This window comes from Perna viridis, chromosome 15 (genome assembly GCF_037379345.1).
Source record: "Perna viridis isolate PV_CMFRI_1.1 ecotype Kerala chromosome 15, ASM3737934v1, whole genome shotgun sequence".
NCBI lineage: Eukaryota > Metazoa > Mollusca > Bivalvia > Mytilida > Mytilidae > Perna > Perna viridis.
In genome coordinates, this window is record NC_142459.1 from 23,613,021 (window position 1) to 23,627,189 (window position 14,169).

Sequence of the window (14,169 nt, forward strand, 5' to 3'; positions counted from 1 at the left end):
TAAATATGTTGTGGGAACGAGATATTTTCTTGTGGGAACGACATATTATCTTGAGGGAACAACGTAATATTGATTATGTTGTGGAAACGAGATATCTATCTTGTGGGAACGAGATATTTACCTTGTGGAAATGACATAATATCTTGAGGGAACGATATATGTATCTTGTGGAAACAAAATAGTATCTTGAGGGGACTACATAATTTCTTGAGGGAACGAGAAACTTATCTTGTGTGAACTACATACTTTCTTGAGGTAACAACATATTATTTTTTTTCATGGCCGCATTCTGCCACCGTACATATCCCGTACGTTATGCTAGAAATAGCAGTTATTCATGACTGTTTAAATATGGCGTAACGGTTGACTTGACATGTGAGGTCACACTAACCACTTCCGGGTCAAATGGCCACCAACCTTTTATGTAGTACCAAAAACACACTGAACCTAGACCTATGCATTGTAAGTGCATTATTTGGGTTTATTCTGATTAAAATTAGTCAAAATAAAGCTGAAAATGTGTAATTTAAAATCATATATGTAATTTACTACAAAGGTGTATGAATATTGCTGACATGTGTGAGTAATTTGCCTCCATGCTGTCAGTTAGCAGAAAAGGTAAAAATATGGATTTTCAGCATTATTTATTGAAGTAAATTTTGTGAAGAATTTCTACAAATCATCGTACCATTAGCATAATGATTTTGAAAGCCTTATTTTCCCAGCTTCGCAATGGTATGCAACTTAAAGATGTCATTTGTAATGGAAACGTTAGAAGTGGTTAGTGAGACCTGAACTACCAAAATATTTCAAATTAGCAAAGCAAATTATTTTTTTATTGTCTCTAAGACGGTTAATGGGATGTGGATACAACTTGATAATGAAAGTCATTTTACCGTTGACATTCTATTACGCAACTGTAATTGCTTTTTCAGCAACTGAATTTACGTAAAGAAAAGTTGTATATTATAAAAGATAATTGACAGAATTCCATAATATAGCAGTTTGATTGTGATCAAAGGATGTCTATCAATTTCAATTAACACTTGTCTGAGTATTGCCTTACAGTCATTTAAGTACTTATCTGTAAAGAATCAGGCAAAATGTGTGTCAGGTGTGCCATATGAAGAAACAAGTACTACCTTTAAAAAAAACACATGACATGGAATTCAAATTTTTGATACAGTTTTTGAACGCCACTAAGTTATCAGGTATTGGGTCGATCGGGAAACAGAATTGCGATCAGGTGACTTGCGTTTCCACAAAAGAGCGTCCTTAAGGTCAAAGCGTAAAAAGCGAAACTATACCGAATGCGTCGGAAAAAACGCGGAGATTTTATTGCATAATCTAAGAATTTATATCTCATAACCGCCAAAAAGAACCAAATTTTGAAATATTGATAAGTCAAATTTACTTCAAGTTCATTATAGAGAAGTGGCGGGAAATTTTTTTTATCTTTTTTTCTATATAATTTACATCACAGGTGTTTCAGGATAAATTTAAATAGCTTTTCAGTTGTTTTCTATATGTATTTTATATATTTGAGGCAAGAAAGACTAAACTGAGAAGAATGATGTGCCACCCATTTCCTGATTCTTACACAGAATGGTAACTAAATGTTTTTATGTAAATGTCCTATTAGTAATTACACGTTCTTGTACCAGACGAATTAAAAAGCTACTGTCACATGGGTGTTTATACTTAAATTCTATCCTGTCAGTGTAATAAAATGAGTTTCAAATCAGTAAAATTTAAGTACAAACATATGATGGAATATTGATGTAATTTTCCATTTTTTTTTATTTGGGGGTATGGCGAAGTAATCAAGGGAACCAAGGTTATAGCGGTCCAGACATGGAAAACAGACATACACAACAAAGAACATAAAGTAACTAAAATCATACATATAAAATAACAAAAGCAAATGAGCAACTCGGACTCCACTAAAAACTGGGAGCATGGACTAGGTGCACCGATAGGGTAAGCGTCCTCTGCTTTTCTAGAAACACCCGCCGAGTTGGTCTTAAGATGGTCTTTGTATGGAACGCAAGTGGCCACAGATCTGTTGACACACGATATTTTTTCACGAGTTGTAACTGACAATTATACACAAAATATATGAATCACGAGAGTCAACACGCATGTGGCCATTATTAAAAGTGTGAAAAACTGCACAAAATTTGGTGTTTTCCAGTCTTTTTAACAGATTTTTCCAATCTTAGCCAAGTTTGACCGTATATGTTCAAATTATTACCATAAACCAATCAAATCAACTTTAAAACATATTAAAGAGCTGGAGAAACAACATAAAATTTTCTTCATGTAGACTTAGTTTTTGAGGCCAAATTTTGCCCTTGCCAAACCATTTTTGTTATCCCTTTGAGCAAGTTTTTATATCTAGTTTTTACACTTCTTTTTTGATGATTGGACTTTGATGCAAATTAAAATTTTCGGATAGTTTTCTCGCCATTTCATATTTCTTAAGCTTTTACTTTTGACTTTGAAATTAGTTGTTCAACATATCTCCTACAGAGTATCTTTTTCTTCGAACATTTTTGGAATATTATAAATAACCTCATCTATTGTTGGGTCGAATGAACCAATATAGAAATTCAACTTCCGTCCTCGTAAAAACACGTTTCGGTCAATTGATTTCATTTTACTTATACGTGTATACAACGACCTGACGTGTTGTTCATTCTGAAAAATGTCGAAAGGTTTCAAAGCAGAAACTAGATAAATCATACAGTTAAGTAGCAGTCTTTGTAAGAATCATGTAAAATCTGAAAAATGTGCTCTACCCCCAAAAAAGGCTACATATTTTTATTTTTGTAAATAAGTTGTTTTAACGGTCTATATTATGAAATGTGTAATTATTCATTCAAATCTGCCTGCTGTTAGGAGATAATCAACATTGAAAATCTAATAGATTCTATTGAATTTGAGTATTATTTACAGAGTTATCTCCCTTAATTTCAAAATCTACAGTGCATTCTATATATTTTGTTATCTCCTAAGAACACGGGTTATATGAAAAACCGAATGTTAATTTCTGTTTACTATGGCAATTCAAACAAAATATCAAAAATAAAAATATGTAGGCTTTTCACCCATGAATCACATTTTGCATGATTCTTAGATGGAGTGTTACTTAATAACTATGATTGCTTTACGAGTTCGAATAATATATAACAATATAGAATTTCTTTAAATCAATGGTGTATGTAAATATCTTTTTTTTTTAATTTTCCTTTCGACACAGGAGCGCAACAGATTCCTCACAGGAAAGTGTTTTTACCAATTTTTCATTTTTATAAAACTTTGATGTATCAACATAAAATAGCACTTGTGGATTCTTAATTAAGGAGTAATCAAGGGGACCAAGGTTAAAGCGGTAATCAAAAGAATGTAATCCGGGGACAAAGACCAGACAAGGAAAACAGACATACTCAACAAAGAACATAAAGTAACTAAAATCATACATACAAAGTAACAAAAGTAAATGAGCAACTTGGACTCCACTAAAAACTGGGAGAATGGACCAGGTGCACCGGTAGGATAATCGTCCTCTGCTTTTCTAGAAACACCAGCGGAGTTGCTCATAAAAAGTCATGTCCGGGGTAGACAAACGAGGAATGGAAAACTATGACACGTTGAATAAATCAGTTTTCATGGTGCAGATGGATACACCATAACGATCCATGATCATAACGAAAAAAGTGTTTCTCATTCATTTTTTTACGGAAATATACTCTACAAAGCACATTATTTCAAACAAAATCCGATAGGTATATCAGCTGTCCTTAATATATTTACTCATAAAGGACACGATTTTCAAATAATTGTATATTCTTTGAACTTTAATCTTTTTTTGCAATGGAGAATAGAATATTTGACCCCTAATTGCATCCTTACATGAAAACTAAGTACTATATCAAATCTTGCATTTTTAATACTGGACGTTACTACTCCAAATCCAGTCCACTGAAAAAGTGGTAACTGATTATTTCTGATGCTGATAGTTTAAATGGTATTTTCACTTTAAACATATTTTGAGATACCCGTCAGAAGTTGCGAGTGTTCTTTTAGTGGACATCTTAATTTGTCAATATGGTGTAGTTGAGGTATTCAATGGACAGAATTGTATGTGTATTGAGTGAATTTAATGGTGTGTTCATTTTCGATCTAACATTAAAGAGAGTGGTAATCACCAAATAGAACTAATTAAGCTTTACTGCAATGTTACATGTATTGCACCTGTTCACAGCACAGATATTGTCATTAATTTTTTGTCCAGGTATCATTATTTCACTTCTTCGCTTTATTTTGAAATTAAATCATCATCGTGGATTTTGTTGTAGTGGCCTCTCAGAGCTTAATTTAAGGTGTGAGTCTTTCTAAAGATCTTTCAGTTGATACATGTACGTTTGTCAGGGTAAACTGGGTGTGCTTATCTCATTGGCAGTTACACCACATCTTCTATTTTTACATTTTGTTGATCTCTGAGTATATGTACTATTTTGTATTTGGGATACACACTGTTGCATTTTTTTGGTGGGTGCATTTGACCATATACGTTTTTAGTACTATATCTTCATCAGGAGCATTAGGGTAAAACAATGTTTAAAATAATATCTACGGGGTGCTTCATCAACAGGTGCCCCGAATTGATTCCGAAAATGGGGAATACCCATATTAAAAATAGTTACAATGTCTTACGGAGGTGCCTCAACAACAGGTATTCCGATTTGAGTTCGAAGATGAGGTATAAACATTTTTTTAAAATAAATATTATGGAGATGCCTCACCAACAGATACAGTGTATCCTTATTTGAGTTCGTAGATGGGGTATAATCATATAATTATTTACGAAGGTGTCTCACCAACAGGTATCCCGCTTTGAGTTTGACGATGGTGTATAATCATGTTTGTTACATACAGGTATGCAGACGAAATATTCAAACTATGGTTGACTTTTGTCACATACAAGTATACAAAGTGCAACAAAAGGACAACCTTAATTGAATGTTTCACATATTTAATCAAACAAACTGATTCTCTCATCTATTGTTATTCAATATTTTTATAAATAGTCTTGTAGATGACGTTAAACGGTTGAACATTGGTGTTAAATTAGTTGAAGACATTGTTTCAATACTTTTATATGCAGACGATGTAGTATTTTTGGCAGAAAATGAAAATGATTTACAACTTTTATTAGACACTCTTAATGTTTGGTGTGTTTCAAATGATCTTCTTGTGAAAATAGAGAAATCTAAAATTATTCATTTTAGGACAGTTATGTAATAAGACAAATTTTAATTTCATAATAAATAGTCATTATATGTCCATGGTAAATAGATATATCTATTTAGGTTTAGTTTTAAATGATTTTTTGAATTTTAATGAAACTGCAAAGTCTGCAAGTAGGTCACTTGGTTTACTAATATCAAAATAAAAAAGCAAATGGTGGTTTGAACATACTGTTGTTTGATTCACTTGTAATGTTAGTTATAAAATATGGAGCATCTATATGGGGTGCAAAAGACTGCTTGTATTAATGCTATAAAAACAGAGCGATGAGGTTTTTCATGGGGGTAGGAAAATACATCCCAAATTCGTCTCTGTATGGTGATTTGGGCTGGATGCCATGTATAGTTAAACAATGGTCATCCATTTTTAGAACATGGTCCAGATGTACAAAGATGTGTAATAACAGGTTGAATAAGAAAGTGTTTTTGTGGGCAAATAGAAGTGGTAATAGTAAAATAAAGAACTGGAATTTTAGAGTTCATAGTAAATTTGGAGCTTGATATGTTATATTTGAGTAATACAGAATTTATTTTCGATAAGAATGTGATAAAAGATATAGAAAATATAACGTTTAATGTATACTAAGTTAAATGGCATCATTTAAATGGAAGAAGTAAACTTCGAACTCTTGGAAACGGCAGATAATGCTAATAACCTAATTCTATATTTTTATTATATTGACCACGAACGTACCAGATTAACTGGTGACAAGTCTTTATAACATTTGTTTCAAGTCTTAGATAGAAATAGCGATTAAGTTGAGCAAGATATTAAATATGAATCTTTATAAAAATCAGGCAGAAGGTGATTCATACATATAAAAAAAAACACAATTCAGTTTTATTTCTTGTTCAGAAACAGTTACTGATTACATAACCAGTCTTAGTTTTTCATTTGGTTGTTGCGCATTTGACATCAGTTATGGCTTGGTTTGATTTGGATGATTTTAGTGGGAGATAAATGTATGATTTCCAAAAAGTGCAGATCTGAATAATGAAATGAGTATTGTTATGTGTATAACATATATAGACTGAAAAAGCATCGTTTGTTTGGTGGGTTTTTCCTGACCATGAATCACTTTACCATAGGCAGTGTCTGAATTTTATGTTGACCGGTACTTAAAAAATAACATTGTATGAATTTTCAATCATGAACATGTTTGTAACGTTTTAGTACTATATAATCTCGCAGTGTCGAAACATTGTATACGTCAATCTAAAGTATGCGTTTGGCAGTTTTGATATGCCAGTATTTTAGAGGAAAACATTCTGCATGAATACTAGGAAACGACGCGATCCTCTGCACAGAAGGTATACACCTGAATAAAAGTAAACAAAATTTTCACCGGTATTTAGGTCGTGTCTTTTTCGTGTTGACCCATTTGTGTGTATTTTCAGAGGAAATACAAGAGCTGCGACAGAAAACAACATTTACATCGATCTTAAAACATGATTAGTAATATCATTTCCAGAAAAAGGGGTGATAGTATTTCTGCTTCTACAAATACGGAAAAGATCTTCTCTAACAGACTTAAATCTCAATATGTACACAAATGGATCAAGGAGTATGTTCATAAACAGTAATAGATTACTGTATGCCAAAAAAACTTCCATACTGGGGTCGTATCTACTCCAAGTTACATTCACAACTATGAATAATATCATCCTTGGCATGTAAGCTACCAACATAAACAACAATATGATACACACTGTTCGTACATTTCTCTTCATTCTCTTGATTGTTTCTTCTCGTTTTGCTTTCTGAGTTTCAGTCATCACGTGACTCTCTGTTGCCGTCATTTTAAAATATCGATAAGTACGAAAAATGGTGCACGAATAACAAATAAAGATAAAGCATACAATTAAAAGCCCAATAGCATCAACGGATAATTGGAACATCGTGGTTAAAAAATAAAATGCATTACATAATGCTGGAGAAGGAAAATTTGTAAGACAAAATCGCGTAATGGCTAAAACGTAGCACACACAACATCCAATCAACATCGAATTAAATGACGTCATAAAGACTAGAATTTTCTTCTTCGTCACAAAAGTTGCACTTAGCTGTTGAAGACAAATCTGTAAAGTCTGAAACAATGAAAATATCACCGTTCCTCCTAAAATGTCTTTTAAAAGCGCGCATTGATACCTAAAATATATTTCACCATTACTGAGATAGTTCGTAAACGAATGCGCGATTAATCCAACAGCGAATAAGAGATCACTGATACTTAGACGTAACACCATACAAATAAAGTTATTTTTACGAAAATGTTTCTGTTTACAAAATATGAACAAACTCAAAGAGTGAATAAAAACAACCATAAATCCAACGACGATAGTAATAGCAAACTTCCACATATTATCCATTGCGTTGTGATATCGAGTACTTTTTCGACTTAAGTGCATGTATTGAAACAAATATAATAAAAATGTATTAAATAGGTTCAAATATACATAAGATAGCCAGTGAGTTACTTGTGCGGTTCATCTTATTGTTGGTGACAGTCTGTTTGTGAGAATCGTAACATACGTCAATTTCCAGGTTTCTCACCTCTGAAAATGAGAAAAAGGTAATTGTTTGCTTTGTTGGTGATAATTATCCGTGAGTATATAACTAGACATCTCCACAGCTATTGACCAATATTTAACACCTACACAATGATTTATTGTTTACGAAACTACCACTGCATTGTATTATCATACTTACAATAAATAAATGTACAGTGGCGCTTCCAGAGCTTTTGAAAAGAGGAGTTGAATTCCGTTTTTGTTTTTTGGTTATTTTTGGGGGGTGAGGGTGGGGGTATCATACAAAAAAGTGGGATTCAGGCTATTATTCGCTAAAACTTGATATTGCCTAGCCCAGCATTTAATCAACCCTTTACATGTATGTCTTTTTTACATCGTAGTAATAGAACGTGTCAGAATTTGGCTAAACCTAACTGTTTTGGAGATATTTAAAATAAAAATTGTCTTTGTTCAATCTTAAATCACAGCGACCACATTTTCCTACAGATCAAATATACCACAGTCATTTTGCGCAAGACACACAAAAGAACAATTATACCAACTTGTATTGAAATCTGTTCAGTATCTTCTGGGTAATGTTTTTTTTTAAAGTAAAGATCGAAAAACTTAAAAAAATGTCAGAGTTTGGTTAAACCACAGGGACTTGCCCCCATCATTAAACATGCAGCGCGACTAGTCTATAAACACGATAAAGGTGTCCCATATTTGGGGGCGCCTCGCCTCAAAGCATTTTTTTCAAATATATCACGTGACAAATGATGAATCCAATAAATAAACCCAGGTATCACAATCAAATACTGCTAATCAAATCAAGACAACAAACTCCATATTTCTACAATCTACTGCGACCCTTGACATTGCTAGACAAACTCATCATGATATTTGCGATAACACTAATTTTCCCGCGCTTTTAGCGCCATTGTAGACTACAAGATAAATGCCGAGCAAACGCGATTACTTATTAGATTCATCAATTGTCAAGTGATTGTTGCATGAGCAATAAATAGCAATATATTCGATTTTATTTGAAAAAATATAGTTGAAGCAAGACACCCCACCCCCAATTAATTTAGGACCACCCTTTTCGTGTTTTAAAAATACTATTTGGTAGTGGGAGCAAGCCCCTGTGGTTAAATCTAACAGTTTGTCTAAATCCAACGCCAAGTGACGGTAATTTCGGGCCAGGTGGGTTAAAAGGGGGATTTCAGGCAGTTAATTTTCCAACAAAAGGGTATCAACTACTTAACTGTAAGTCATGAAATATATAATTACAAACTGTAAGTTACAGTAACATTACATACATTGTACATTGATAACCAGCCTATTGAGGCTTTTGATGCACTGTCAAATCCAGTGGCAGATCCAATTTAAGTAAGGGGGGTGGGGGCAACCGGTGAGGATCACGAAGTGAGTGTTTTTCATGATTTAACACACACAGTTTTTCAACAATTGTCTTCTAAGGGGAGGGCGGAATTTCCCATTGTTGCGATCGTTAAAAATGAAGTTCGTGATCGCAACAATGTAAAGTTTCACTTGGTACTTTTAAGACAGAAAAGCTCGAATTTGATTTAAAATGGTATTTAAGAACGAATTTTCTAAAATTTGATACTTTCATATGTTTAACATGTTATTTTCCATTTTGTGTAAAATGTGAACTGTATGTAGTGAACTGCTTTAATGACTTTTACATTTAATATAAGTATATAGTAAAAGTTATTGCTAATATACATGTATATACTTGATACTACATGTATGATTGATTTATTCATTTTCTTTATTTCCTCCAAAATTGAAGATTTGAATTATTAATAACTAATTGATACAGTTACACGAAAATAAAAAAAACACGTAATACAATTTGTCAAATAAGCACATACATGTACATTATATCAGATACAAAACATGCGGAAGTTCAACAGAAGTTTTACTTGTTATTGAAAAGGACAGACTGAAAATTAGCATACATTATAAATGAATGATCACTCATACAGTGCATCATTAATAATTGGAAAGAGTAAATAACCAAAATATTGTCATGAGTGCCGAAGAACGCCTAGATTTAAAGAGTGTGCGGAATTGTGATGAGTACACTTGTATTGTAATTGATATCATGATCTAATTATATACTATACACAGAATGAGAAAAATATCAAGCGTAAAGTCAACGCTGTACTTGGTTGAATTGTAACTGCATGTGGTAAACTTGTTTCTCTTAGGTAGCAACCATTTGATTCCTATCGGGGTTGGGGGGGAGGTGGGGGTCGGCATGGTCCTGGACTGTTTTTTTTTTTCATAATTTCTTACCTGACTTTTATTCTTTACTCAAGCCTATCCCAGATTTTCTTTTTCTTCTACTTGCATCATGCCTTTTTTCGTCCTGGATTTTTTAAAACCATTCAAACATCATCGTCTTACCCTTTTATTTTAAATTTGATCACATCCCCTACATAAAAATCAAACGGTTTCTTCATTTTCAACGTATAAAGATTTGAGATACAGCGTTTGAACAGAACCCGAAATAAACCTGTAATCTGTATGAACCAGACATCCTCCGAAGTCAATTTCTATCAACTTCAACACCTTTTGTCTTTGGTACTCGGTGCACTTTCCTTAACCCACTTATCTTAACCTACTTACCTGAACCTACTTTCCTTAACCCACTTACCTTAACTCACTTATCTTAACCTACTTACACCTGAACCCACTTATCTTAGCCCACTTATCTTTACCCACTTACCTGAACCCACTTATCTTAACCCATTTACATTAACCCACTTATCTTTACCCACTTATCTTAACCCACTTTTCTTAACCCACTTATCTTAACCGAACACATCCCTCTGTATAAAAGGAGTTCGACTAATAAAGATATCACTGTACTTGTGTGACCTATTCATTGACGGGACCATTTCGTTCTTGTTATTGTTTTATCTTACAGAGACCCTTGTGTTTTTTGGTTGTTACGAAGTCATTAACTGATGATCGATCGTACCAATTACCACTGTGTGAGGTACACGTGCAACGGCCTATTTTAATGGCTTATTGGCCTAGTTATACATGAATGTATTGTAACATACAAATGAAGGCTAAGGTTGAGCAGAATTTGTTAAGTAATTTTACATTTAAATATATAGGTCCATCCTAACACCACTGTAGTTTTTCAGAGGCTATCATAAAAACTTTCCATCAACCGACCTGTCTATTTATTATGGTTTTCAAGATAACTGCAAAACGTCATTTTTCGACCTTTCATTTCAAGAACAACAATTCTAATAAGGAATTATTCTAGATCTTACGCGGTCTTAAAGAAAAAAATCGTTTTGTCTTTTAAGGACAATAACTTTTAGACCATTTTTATACAAGGGGCCTGGGATATTTTTGAAAAAAAAATAATTTCACTTTGAAGAAAAATAAAAAAAAATATTTTTGCTGTGGCAAGAAAAAAAAATAAATGAAGTTGCTTAACGGTGAAAAAAATAATGTTGTATTCTGTTTTTCATTAAAAAAAGTTTAGGTAGAAAAAAATGTATACAAGCATGTTCAGTAATGAACTAATTAAGGCGACTGAAAATATAAATATAAAAAGAATACTATGCTATACTTTTGAGCAATGAGAACTTACTTCTAATATTATAGTTTGTTCTATTAGAATTAGTCCTTAATGCGATATGCAATGAGGACAGTACCTTGCCCTGACAAGAGTAAGAACTTATTAACTTTATGGTTGAAAAGTTCCCAAACAAACACAACATAATTAGTTCCGAGATGATGGCTTTAATGTCTTTAATGGGTCTTTTGATAAACTTCAAATGTTATTTAACATTGTTATAAGAACCTGAACTAATCAAATTTAATAATATGTTCTTTAAGTCCTCGGTAAATTTCTTAGAGAAAGTGCAAAAAACCAAATTAAAAAGCCACTCGACAGCAAAATATACAGCTTGTTCTGCCCACTAGCAGAGCGTGTGCATCGAAAGTTCCGAGATGATGGTTTTATTGTCTTTAATGGGTCTTTTGATCAATTTCATATGTTATTTAACATTACTAATAAGATCCTGAACTACTCAAATTTACTTATACGTTATCTAAGTCCTCAGTAAATTTCTTAGAGAAAGTACAATTAAATCCAAATAAAACAGGGTGAAACCTCAAGCCTTAACAGTACTCCAATGTGCCTAACGTACAATCTCAAAAATTTTAATTCATTAAAAAGTTACTCGACTGGGAAATATACAGCTTGTGCTGCCCATTAGCCGAGCGTGTGCTCTCAGACTTAAAAGTCAATAAAAAAAAATTAAAAAGTTATTAACATTTGTAACAAAATATATCCAACATTACACACAATCTCGTGTTTGTTACGAAATCACTGATATTATATAATTAATGACCCTGAATGCTCTCACCTATTAGAAGCACCACTAAAGCAGACCCCGGTTAAACCTTTACATGCATAATGCATGTCTTTCATGAACAATTAAACTATACATTTTACTCCGTAGCACTTTTTATCTGTTGAAGATAAAATCATCATATGTATATACCGTTCTTTATATTACAAAATACATTCGATTTCACATAACTATAATTTTTCATCCGCCAATGAAACTTTTCTCCTTTAAGACTGCCTCATTGATTGCAAGCTGGAGCGTGAAGACATTATACGAAACCGGAAAAATGGAGCCTACAACCTTGATATTTTGGGACGAAGTTAGATGGACATCATGTGGAGCAGTCATGCTGTCTTCAGGAATAACTCTACTGTACTCTGGACCGCCAAACGAGGATGGTAACCATCAACATGGAGTAGAAATCTCACTCAACATGAAGGCCGAATCATCATTCATCGAATCCTGTGAGTGAAAGATTTATCATGGCAAGATTTATGTCAACGATACAAAAAGTACCAGTCATTCAATGCTACGCTCCTACCAGCGTAGCAGAGGAAGAAAACAAAGAAGAGTTTTACAACCACCTCCAAGCTACCCAAGACTGAATAACACTTGGGGCATCTTGATTGTAATGGGTGACATGAATGCCAAAGTTTGAAAAGATAACACAGGGAGAGCTCATCACGGGGAAGGAATGAATTGGTTAACATCAACGAAAATGGGGAACTCAGAATGCAGATTTTTGCTGTCATAGGAGGTACGACATTCCAACTCCCTCACAAGGATATACACAAAACAACCCGGGTGTCTCCAGAGATGAAATCTAGAAACCAGATAGACCACATTACAGTCGCCAGGAGATGGAGAAAGAACATGACAGACGTTAGAGCTTATCGAGGTGCTGATATAGCATCCGATCATCAACTTGTGGTGGCTAAATTGAAGATCAAGATAGCCATGGCAACCAGACAAGATCAGATTAGGAAGGCGAAAGTATAACATAAGAGGCGCAGTAGACAAACAATTGGAAAGAGTAAAATTCACATATAACACCACATACCAAGAAGAATTAGGATTCTAAAAGAAGGAATACAAGCCATGGTTATCTGATGATACAATCGAGACAACTGAGAAACGTAGGTCTGTCAAAATATAACTTGAGCAGGTCAAGACAAGATGGTTGACGAGTGTACATATAAGCATTAGGAAAGAAGTAAAGAGAAAGAAACAGACAGGATAAAAGAACCTACATCAACGATCTCGCTTCAAAAGCAAAGAATGCAATAGCAGAAATGACACACAAAAAAAACTGAGTACAACACCACACGCCAACTGACAGGTAGAAAGCCCAGTGAAAGACAAGTATGGCAATGTGATAGCAAACCTGGATCGAACACTTTTAAATGGAGAAGATATATCAGGTGTTCCTGATCTACCTCCAGCAGAAGACCTTGATGTTGATACTAGCCCAATCTCGAAGAAAGGTACTAAGACACTGTGGAATCCCTGTCAAACTGTAATGATTATCCAAGGACTCTACAAAAACACCGAATGCCAAGTCATCCACAATTCAACACTCTCATCATCCTTCAATGAACATATAAGAAATGCTCCAAGGTTGTCTCCTGTCACCCCTTATTTTCAATATAAGTGTGCAAGAGTTTTGATATACAATGATGAATTTACTCGTAGATTACGTCTTGCCTAATTGATATATTTTGGGGTTCTAAAGGGTTATAGACTCTAGACTGGTCATGCATAATTGATTGTGACGTGGGCTGCTTCCCTGCAAAAGTCACAGACTTTCTCGTGCTATCGCAGGAGAAACTTTCCGGCAAGCACGAGTCTCAGTCTTTCTCGTTCTATCGCAGGTGAAGCTTATCCCGGCCTGCACGAGTCCCAGACTTTCTCGTGATCTGTGTGGTTTAGAAAAAAAC